Genomic DNA, 9697 nt, shown 5'->3' with positions numbered 1-9697 from the left:
TTCCTAGACAGCAACTTCCTGTTCTTCTTGGCAGGAGAAGCCGATCTGTCTAAGCTGGATATGCAGCACTCGGCAGCCTGCACTTGATATTCGTCCGTATTTTCGGTGAGTATGTTTGCATGCATTCTGCAGTATGAATCCTTTTGAGCACGTGCGACACGGGACGAGTTATCATCTACATCTATATGGATACCCTGCAAAACACATTTAAGTGCCTGGCAAAGGGTTCATCGAATCACCTACACAACTGATAATTAATTGAAACCCTCAGCTGCCGACAGGTGTTGTTGATATACTTCGATGGGGACAGCTGAAAAGTGTGCCGCTACTGGGACTCGAACCCAGGATCTCCTGCTTACAAGGCAGACGCTCAATCCATCTGAGCTATCGAGGGCACAAATGAACAGCACGACTGCAGGAATTTATCCCTCGCACGCGTCCCGTGAGACTCACACCCCGAACCGCCCACAATCCGATTACGTAATGTACTTATTAGGTATTTGTCCATCCACTCATTACTGGCTCACACTAAGGTGACGATTCCCGTAAGATTTCCGGTAGCCTGTGCGCATTCGCACAGACGAAGGTCAATGGCTGGGTGACGTTTAACCATAGATATGAAGATAGTAACTGTTCTAGAAAGAACAGGCGCCACTGACGACCTTGCAGCTCTTCTAGAATACATGATAGACCGGCCGATGTGGCCGAGCGGTTGTAGGCACTTCAGTCGGGAGCCACGCGACCGCTACGGTCGCAGGTTCAAATCCTGCCTCGAGCATGGATGTGTGTGATGTCCTTAATTTAGTTACGTTTAAGTCGTTCTAAGTTCTAGGAAACTGATGACCTCAGATGTTAAGTCCCAAAGTGCTCAGAGCCATTTGAACCATCAGTCCGTATGTTTGCACACTACTTACAGTAACTTATGCTAAGGACAACACACACACAACCATGCCCGAGGGAGGACTCGAACCTCCAACGGGGGGAGCCGCGCGAGCCGTGACAAGGCGTTGGACACATGGCGGGTACCCCGCGCGGCTCATGGCAGCCGTGACACTGCTTCAAACAATGGACTGTAGAAACTTTTGTAAAGCACGGATTAAAAAAAAAAAACCTTTCCGTTCCAGGAGTCTAGACAAGTACACCTTTAAAAAATGCAACTACAAAGAAATTGAATTTTCGAACGGGCCAGGGCTTAAAACTTTGAAGAGTTAAATTTTAATGGCCGTTCTCTTGTATGCAAATAGTTTCACAGTAGAAATTTCTCTAGTTTTATTTATTTATTTATTTTTTGCTGTAGGTAAAGAAGGATAGGATTCTGAGAAGGGGGAAGGGGGGGGGGGAGGAATCTCGCCTCTCCCACCTTGGAATTCTCAGTACAGAATTTTTATTCATTACGAGATTCTCAGCCACTTGCAGAAGTGATTTCGCGTGATTCTGCAAAACTTTTCCTTTAGCCAATCGTAGCAACTATAGGATTCCGTTCCTGCTGCATGACATGTCTCGGAACTTAAACTGACCAACTTATTTGCATAAAGAGCTAGCTTATCATCCGCTTCTTTACTTACTTAGACCGTTCATGGTCTGCAAAGCATTTTTTCTTTAATCGTTTTTTTTATGTCTTTTATAAACTGCAACACTTTCTAAACTTTTCTAAACTTAACGCCGTTGAAGCATGGTCTTTTGCTGAATGACCAAAAAGCAATGCTGACAGCTGGGGTCCAAGGTTTTTGTTAATCAAGCCGTTTGTATTCTTGCTTGTATAACGCATATTTCTTTATATCTAACTGAGAAGTGAAATACCGGTTTTCGTAGATGCAGATTTAAAATATTTTAATATAACGCAATAAATATTTCATTAAAATTTTCATCCCCTTATGCTCGAAGTTAAAAACCAGTGAAACACGTAGTTTTTAAAAATTGTAACAGATTAGCCGAATACGAATTGTCAGATATGCTTTCATAATGCTTTCATAATGAACCATTTTCAGAAACGTGGAGCCGGATCTGGGGGTGAATTTCCTTCTCTCCGAGACACCCGGCTTCTTCTTCGACTTAGCCGGCAAAGAGGCCGAGGACGCCGGGTGGGGACCGTATATGCAGCAGTTTGTGGATGGCGACGTCGTCACTAGCTGTTGCCTTCGTGCGGGCCTCTTGTGTAAAGGGGGAGCCAACCGTGGCCAAGTGAAGGTCTGTATTCCACAGGAACGAGTTAGCATGGCACTCAGATATTTCCACGAGTCGGCGGACGGGGGTCATTTTGGGTTCTACAAGACCTTGAACCGAGTTCAGGAATACATGTTTTGGCCCAACCTATATCGCGATGGCAGGCGATTTGTTGGCAACTGTGTCCAGTGTAAGCGTGGTAAGCCCGATGTTGGGCTGCACAGAGAACTACTACAGTCGCTTAGGGAGCAGTGTCCTCTGGACCGCGACTCAAAGATCAAAACAACGATCGACGGAAACTGGCGCCAGAAACGCACCAGCTCACTCTATTTCATCCCCTTAGGGGTTGAACTTCCAAAAACACCGAAACACGTATTTTCTTATTTGTAGCCTTGAAGTCAAATACCAATTTTCGTAGATGTAGCCTTAAAAATACTTTCATAGTTCTTCCATAATTATTTATCTCAAAATAAAATGTTCATCCAATATTTCACCTCATAGAGGTTAAATTCCCAAAGATACTGGAACACATATTTCTTTATTTCTGACCTAGAAACCAGATACAAATGTTCGTATGCCTAGCTTCAAAATTACCTTAATAGCTACATGATTCAGAAATCCTTTCATGTCCTGCGTCTCCCCCTTAGAGGTGGAATTTTGAAATATGCAGTATAAGCGGTATAAGATCAACACTCTTTCCAAATCTCAAGGTTTATTTTCCTTGGCGGTCTGGACTGTGTGAGTTTCATAGTAATAGTCCTCCACACACACACACACACACACACACCACACACACACACACACACACACACACACACACACACCACTACCAATGCCACCACCACCTCCTGGGGAAATTTCTGCAGACGCCCTTGTTCCACTGCAGTCATATTTTGCCGACGACCTACATTTAGCAGCGTGGGAGGGATAGTGTCGTGCAACAGACAGTATACTCAGTAGACAACGAACTGTTCGTTGTGAAATCAGCGACATATTAACCGAGACTGACACAGAAGGTGCTGAAGGTGAAGCACACTAGACTCGTGTCTACCACGGCTTCAAATAGTATCGATTTACTATGAACGGAAGTTCCGAAAAGTGAGCAAATAATTTTACAGTAAATTCAGTACCGATGGTGAGGATATACAAAGAAAAACATTTCTATAAAATTTCAGAAATAATGAAATATTCCACTCAAGTCGCTTGACAGAAAACGCAATGGATATGCTTGCACTTAAGACGGAAGGCCCTACGTGCTTACGCAGGCTTACGACAGATCGCAAAATTCGGCAGTAGGCGTAAGCCAACCTCTTGTGCTGCCATCTGTTATTGATGCCAGGCATCAAGGTCTCAGTAGTACGACCATCCACTGGAGAGTAGTTTGCTTTGTAAGCACTCCGTCTTCAGGCCACGAGTGACCTACTGGGACAGCACCATCCGACCGCCGTGTCATCATCCGTGGAGGATGCGAATAGGAGGGGCGGGGGTCAGCACACTGCTCTCCCGGTCGTTATGTTGGTATTTTTTGACCGGAGCCGCTACTATTGGGTCGAGTAGCTCCTCGATTGGCATCATGAGGCTGAGTGCACCCCGAGAAATGGCAAGAGCGCATGGCGGCCTGGATGATCACCCATCCAAGTGCCTTCAACGCCCGACAACGCACTTAACTTCGGTGATCCCACGTGAACCGATGCAACCTCCGCGGCAAGGCCGTTGCCGCAGATATTTTACAGTAGTTGCTTACGTTTCATAATTATCTAGTTTACGGGGAAAATGTAAAAAAGGCGATTGTCACCGAAGCTACAACTAATCTGAATTTCTGGTTAGTTATCAAGTGGTCTTGTGTGCGAGCCTGAATTTTTCATCCTTTGCGGTGGGAATGATTCAAACCCGTCATGTTCTTCTTATGAAGTGTTCTATTTATTTTGCACACAATGATCGTTTGTAGTTGTCTTGAGTTACTAGGTTGATAAATTTTTGTTTGGCGCACGTATCATAACTGAGATTTGCGCTTAATGGCTGAAGGTGAATTAGCGTAATGAGTAGTAGCGAATGTTACAGTAACATGTTTGTAAATTATTTCAGGTAAATTACGTTAGTCGTGTAATATTATCCGTATACCAGTACAGTATATGGGCCAATTACGTTAGTCATGGAATACTATCCGTATAAGACTATGTCACCTTGGTGTCCCGGAATTTGCTTCAATTTTGGAATCCACGAAAGAACTGGAAATTTTCCTTTACACAGCTTTCCATATAATTTCTATTACAGTGATTCAGTCTTGCCTGTCACTCGACTTTTCTGACTGTGAAATAAATTCTATCGCTCAGGTGCTTATTACCTCTTCGTGTTTCCATTTGCCGATATTGCGCATAAACACATATCTCAAAGTTGCTATGACATTGATGGAGCGACACACTTTTCTATGGCGACACTGCAGTTTATAGATAGAAAAACCGATCAGTTAAAACGACATGGGTATTTTAGTTCTGAATAACCGATGTCTTTCAGTATTTGTTTGCTCTCGGTTATAACAAGTATCTTTTCATTTTTTCCTGATAACCACGTAAAAACAGATATATCAATTAGCCACAGATGTCGTAGTAAAATTTTTAGTTTTCAAATAAACCTTTTTAAAAAAAGACGAGTAATTTTTATTCGTAAGATTTCCATAGCACTGAAATACGGCGTTATTACAGAAAAAAATGGGAAAAGTTATGTATGCCACTTTAATAACACTGCTGATAGAAACGAGCAACAAATGGATTGGTCCAACATTGCCGAGACAATACTGTGCCTGTTATACAAGCAGAGCGCGAGACTGGACACAGTTTCTCGCTGTTGTCGAACGTCAGTTGTAACATAGAATGGCACCATCTGGAAGTCTGGAAGTATTTTACGATATGCGGTACGAGTGAAGAACAAAGTTAGATTTGGTCGACTTGCGACATCATACAAGGAAAAAAGTTAAAATTTAACAAATCATTCATAGTTCTGGATAAAAGTAGAAAGTGCCTGATCTGCTGCTGTGTCTACGTAGTATGCCGTTATCTGCTTTTAGCCCTTAAAAACAGAGAAATTAAAACGAAAAAGAGAGTTCTCCTGCCGCAGTTTTCACTCTTTATCGCGGGACTATACGTAATGCCTGCATAGTGCTGTGATAACCGATTACAATATAATTTTTGAGCAGAGCTTCTAAAAACTATAATCAGTAGGATAATATTGCCAGTTTTCTGTAGTATAGAAGCACTCGCCAGCAGCGAAGATCGGACAAAGTTTTATTTGACTATTTAATTTAAAGAAATTAGAATTATATTAATACCGTCAGTTGCTCGCGGGCGTTGATAAATATCAACGTGGACAAGTGAAAATGTGTGCCGCGACCGGGACTCGAACCCGGGATCTCTTGCTAAAATGACAGACGCTCTATCCATCTGAGGCACAGAGGACAGAGTGTATGGTTCGACTGCAGGGACTATCTCGCGCACGCCTCCTGCGAGACTCACATTCTCACCTTGAATGTCCATACACTACAGTCGTAGAGTCCCACTCCAACACACTCATTCCTCGTGGAAGACATGTCCATATCAATATAAGTATATGGTTCTGGCAATACCAGCCATGACCTTCTTCTGTGAAGATGCACACGTATTCCCCGAACTGGACTTGGTAAGAATGTGTTCCACGAGTAATGAGTGTGTCGGTGTGGGACACTACGAATGTAGTGTGTGGACATGCAAGGTGAGAATGTGAGTCTCGCGGGAGGCGTGCGCGAGATAGTACCTGCAGTCACACTATCGTCTGTGCCCTCGGTGGCTCAGATGGGCAGAGCACCTGCCATGTAAGCAGGAGATCCCGGGTTCGAGTCCCAGACGTGCACACATTGTCACCTGTCGCCGTTGATATATATCGACACACGTGAGCAGCTGACGGTATTAATATAATTCTAATTTCGTTCTGAACGGCTGCAGGTCATCATAAGGGTATTTAATTTGACATTTTGATTCCATTTATCAAGAAACTGAGAAAGTAAAAATTGTTTACTCTTTGTTTGATTTCTACGTTTACTAGAGAAAATAATGTAAATAAAAGACTGAAAATCGGTTATTACAAGAACTGGTATTGTGACGGGCTTTAACAATTAGCTTAAAGAAGGGTTGGGAAACTGATAAGAGCCGAAAACCAGTTATTTCAGCGATAACCAACATTCCCACTGGTGTTCTGAGTGGTAAGATTAACGCACAAGGACAACAAGAACAGTTTCTCAGAAAGGTTACTGGAGCTCTGATGTTCTCAAAATGAACGGGCCAGCCATTAGCGTCTGCGAGGGTGAAGGGGGGGGGAGGGGAGGAGGTCGGGAGGGGAGGATAGACAAAAGGGCACTTTCACCCATCGCCCCCAACCCTCCCTGGAATCTGGAGTAAAGAGTTTTTATTCGTTACAATATACTCTTCCAGATAAGAATTCTCCACAATACTGATAAACCTTAGCTTTGGCCAGTTGTAGCGCTTATAGAGTTAGGGTCTTGTAGCTTGATGCACCTCGTAACTGACCAGCTGATTTGTACACAGAGTGCCAGTTTCAGAATCATGCACTCCAGCCCCGACGCGCCTTCCCCCCTCCCCACCACTGGAAATATTTCAGCAGACTCCAGTCTGCCACTGTGCATATATTTTGATAACATCCTGGTTTTAATAGCATCGAAGGAACAGCATTGTGCAGTAAAAGGGTAGACCTAGCACAGAACACACCATTCACAATGAAACGCATCACTTAGTAGATGGTGAAGTACTCTGAAGCTAGCCAGATAGAAACAGAACCTCCTGGCACTGCATCTAACCCAAATTCTAATCTTACACTAATCTCTTGTATGTACCTACCACGCCCTCAAAGAGCCAACGATTTACTATTATCAGAAGTTCCGAAAAATGAGGAAGAAATTGACCCACACTTTTTTGCGTTGTTTATTATTTCGATTACACCATAAAGGGAATGGACTTGTAGCCACAGGTTACACAAGCGATAGATGGTTTAAAATACATAAAAAGAGATGACAATAAGAAACGCTTTTTAAAAACACAATGATGCACGGCTTTTACGATTTTTACAGGAAAAAAATGGATGACAAAATAAAGGTTTTTCAAAAATACGCTGGTAGACAATATTGGGAATTTTTATCTTTAAAGATGACTAGCGGAAAAGCTTGGTGTTGACCAGGCATTTATTTAGAGCTGTGCGTCCACGTCCGTACTATGCAGCGTCTGGCCTTGTCCTGAGTTTTTATGACGTATCTCCCGAAACATGTGTCGTACAATGATATAATTTTGTAGGTACATTCAGCGTCATATGCGGATACTGCCTGCAAAATTTATTGCGAATATAGTAGCAAAGAAGTAACAAATTTAAATGTCACGAATGCTGTGATGCCCACACACTTGGGTGTAACTAATGTACACGGGATGCTTGGCACGATCATTATGGCTACCATCACCTGTGGTCGTAATTGGACCAGCTGTGTCGACGTAGTGAAAATATAAATGTGCATAACATGGTAAACGTCCATTCTTCCCAGCCATCAGACCTGAACTACGATCAAAAATATCATAAAAAGTGGTAGGGGCAATGGCCTTGCCGCAGTGGATACACCGGTTCCCGTCAGATAACTGAAGTTTAGCACTTTCGGGCGTGGTCGGCACTTGGATGGGTGACCATATGGGCCGCTATGCGCTGTTGGCATTTTTCGGGTTGCACTCAGCCTTCCGATGCCAATTGAGGAACTACTCGTCCGAATAGTAGCGGCTCCAGTCAAAGGAAACTACCACAACGAGTGGGAGAGCCAGCTCCTCCTCCACCCTCAGTGAGAATGACGTGGCGGTCGGATGGTCCTGATTGGCCACTTGTGATCTGAACACGGAGTGCTTTTTTAAAGTAGTACTCCCTACATAAAACTGACAGTCTAGGCTCAGGGACTGTCCACGGTAAATGCTGCAATGGACCTACGAATACTATTAAAATAACGGTTTGAGTTCTCTTTAATTGTCCAATCATCTGAAGTGAGTCCTTATTGCAGTACGCTGAAAAATAGATTTTATGTTAATGGCGGATAAATTTTATGTGAATGGCGGCAAATTAACTTTACCCTAATGACACACAAGGTCAATGCCGTACTATCACGTAAAGTATTCTCAGATCGAAATGTTTTGCATTACAAAATCTCCAATGTAGATTCATAATACCGCAATTATAATTCTCAAAATAATTTGGAGCTACGTTCAATGCATATTTAAATGCATCTTTCAAAACAATAACAGAATTCTCATTAGATCATCATTATCAGTGGCTAGAGTATTCCTATTATTTCGTCTACCAAAAACCGCGTCTCACTATGGCTTCTTCAGTACGCTGTTTTGTTTTCCACTGTTGACAATAGAAACGATCTGGCAGATGTGACATTTTAGATGCGCAGTATGCGTGTCTTAATGCAAATAAACCGTCTGGAACATTTACCCTTGAACGTCCCTAGAATGGGATTTCATGGAACGTTATTACTTTCCTGTGTCCATTTCCATCACAAAAGCTGATCGCCACGACTGAGGAAGGGGAGGAGGGGGTGGGCTGAAAGTTGGCAGCAGTGGCAGAAAAACCGAAGAAAACCTCACGTTTTCGTCATTTGTTTTCATAATGAAGTAGTGCCAATTCATCACATCGCACGCTTTTCTCTCGGAAACGGTAAAATTGATCGTCTGGATATCAATGTCGCCTGCTGAGGTATGCAGTCGCACCACTCTGTACGAAATAGGTTCTAAGCTGATGCAGTCGACAAGTAACATCGAAATATATCGTCACCTAGAAATACATCGACACCTCGAAATAAATCCACACCTCGAAATAAATCGCCACCTCGAAATAAATCGCCACCTCGAAATAAATCGCAACCCTCGAAAAATCGCAACCTCGAAATAAATCGACACCGTGAAATAAATCGAAACCTCGAAATAAATCGACACCTCCAAAAAACCGCTACACCGAAATGAGTCGATATCCCGAAGTATATCGACATCTAGACGCATTTCGGCTTACCATATAGACCGAAATCTCGATGCTAGTCGACATATCGAAATAATTGAGGTACAGAAATATATCGATATCTCGAAATATATTGGTACCACGTAATATAAAGATATCTCTCAAAATAGCGATATCTAGAAATTTATGGATTACTAGAGATATGGAGGTACCTTGAATTATATCGATATCTCGATAAGAATCGATATCTGTAGTACACCAATACATGGAAATATATCGATACCTGGAAATATATAGACAACCTTAATTGTGTCGGTATATCAAAATAAATCGATATCTCGATATAACGGATACTCTAAATCAATCGATATCTCGAAATAAATAGACTCCTCAATATAGATAGATATCTCGAAATAAATCGATATCATGATTTAATGTGCGCATCTACGTAAGTCGATATATCGAATTGAATCGATAATGGGAAAAGTATGGACGTCTCAAAATA

General features: G+C 42.5%; 1 non-coding gene across 1 annotated transcript; it reads right to left on the bottom strand.

The window, feature by feature from the left end:
• Positions 1 to 320: 320 nt before the first annotated feature.
• Trnat-ugu (transfer RNA threonine (anticodon UGU)) lies at positions 321 to 395 on the bottom strand. The gene has a single exon. It is a non-coding gene; the product is annotated as a tRNA-Thr (tRNA).
• Between the last annotated feature and the right edge of the window lie 9302 nt (positions 396 to 9697).

This window comes from Schistocerca gregaria, unplaced genomic scaffold (genome assembly GCF_023897955.1).
Source record: "Schistocerca gregaria isolate iqSchGreg1 unplaced genomic scaffold, iqSchGreg1.2 ptg000562l, whole genome shotgun sequence".
In the NCBI taxonomy this organism is placed as follows: Eukaryota; Metazoa; Arthropoda; class Insecta; order Orthoptera; family Acrididae; genus Schistocerca; species Schistocerca gregaria.
The sequence above is the reverse complement of the archived record's forward strand: the minus strand, read 5'-3'. Positions and strand labels throughout refer to the sequence as shown.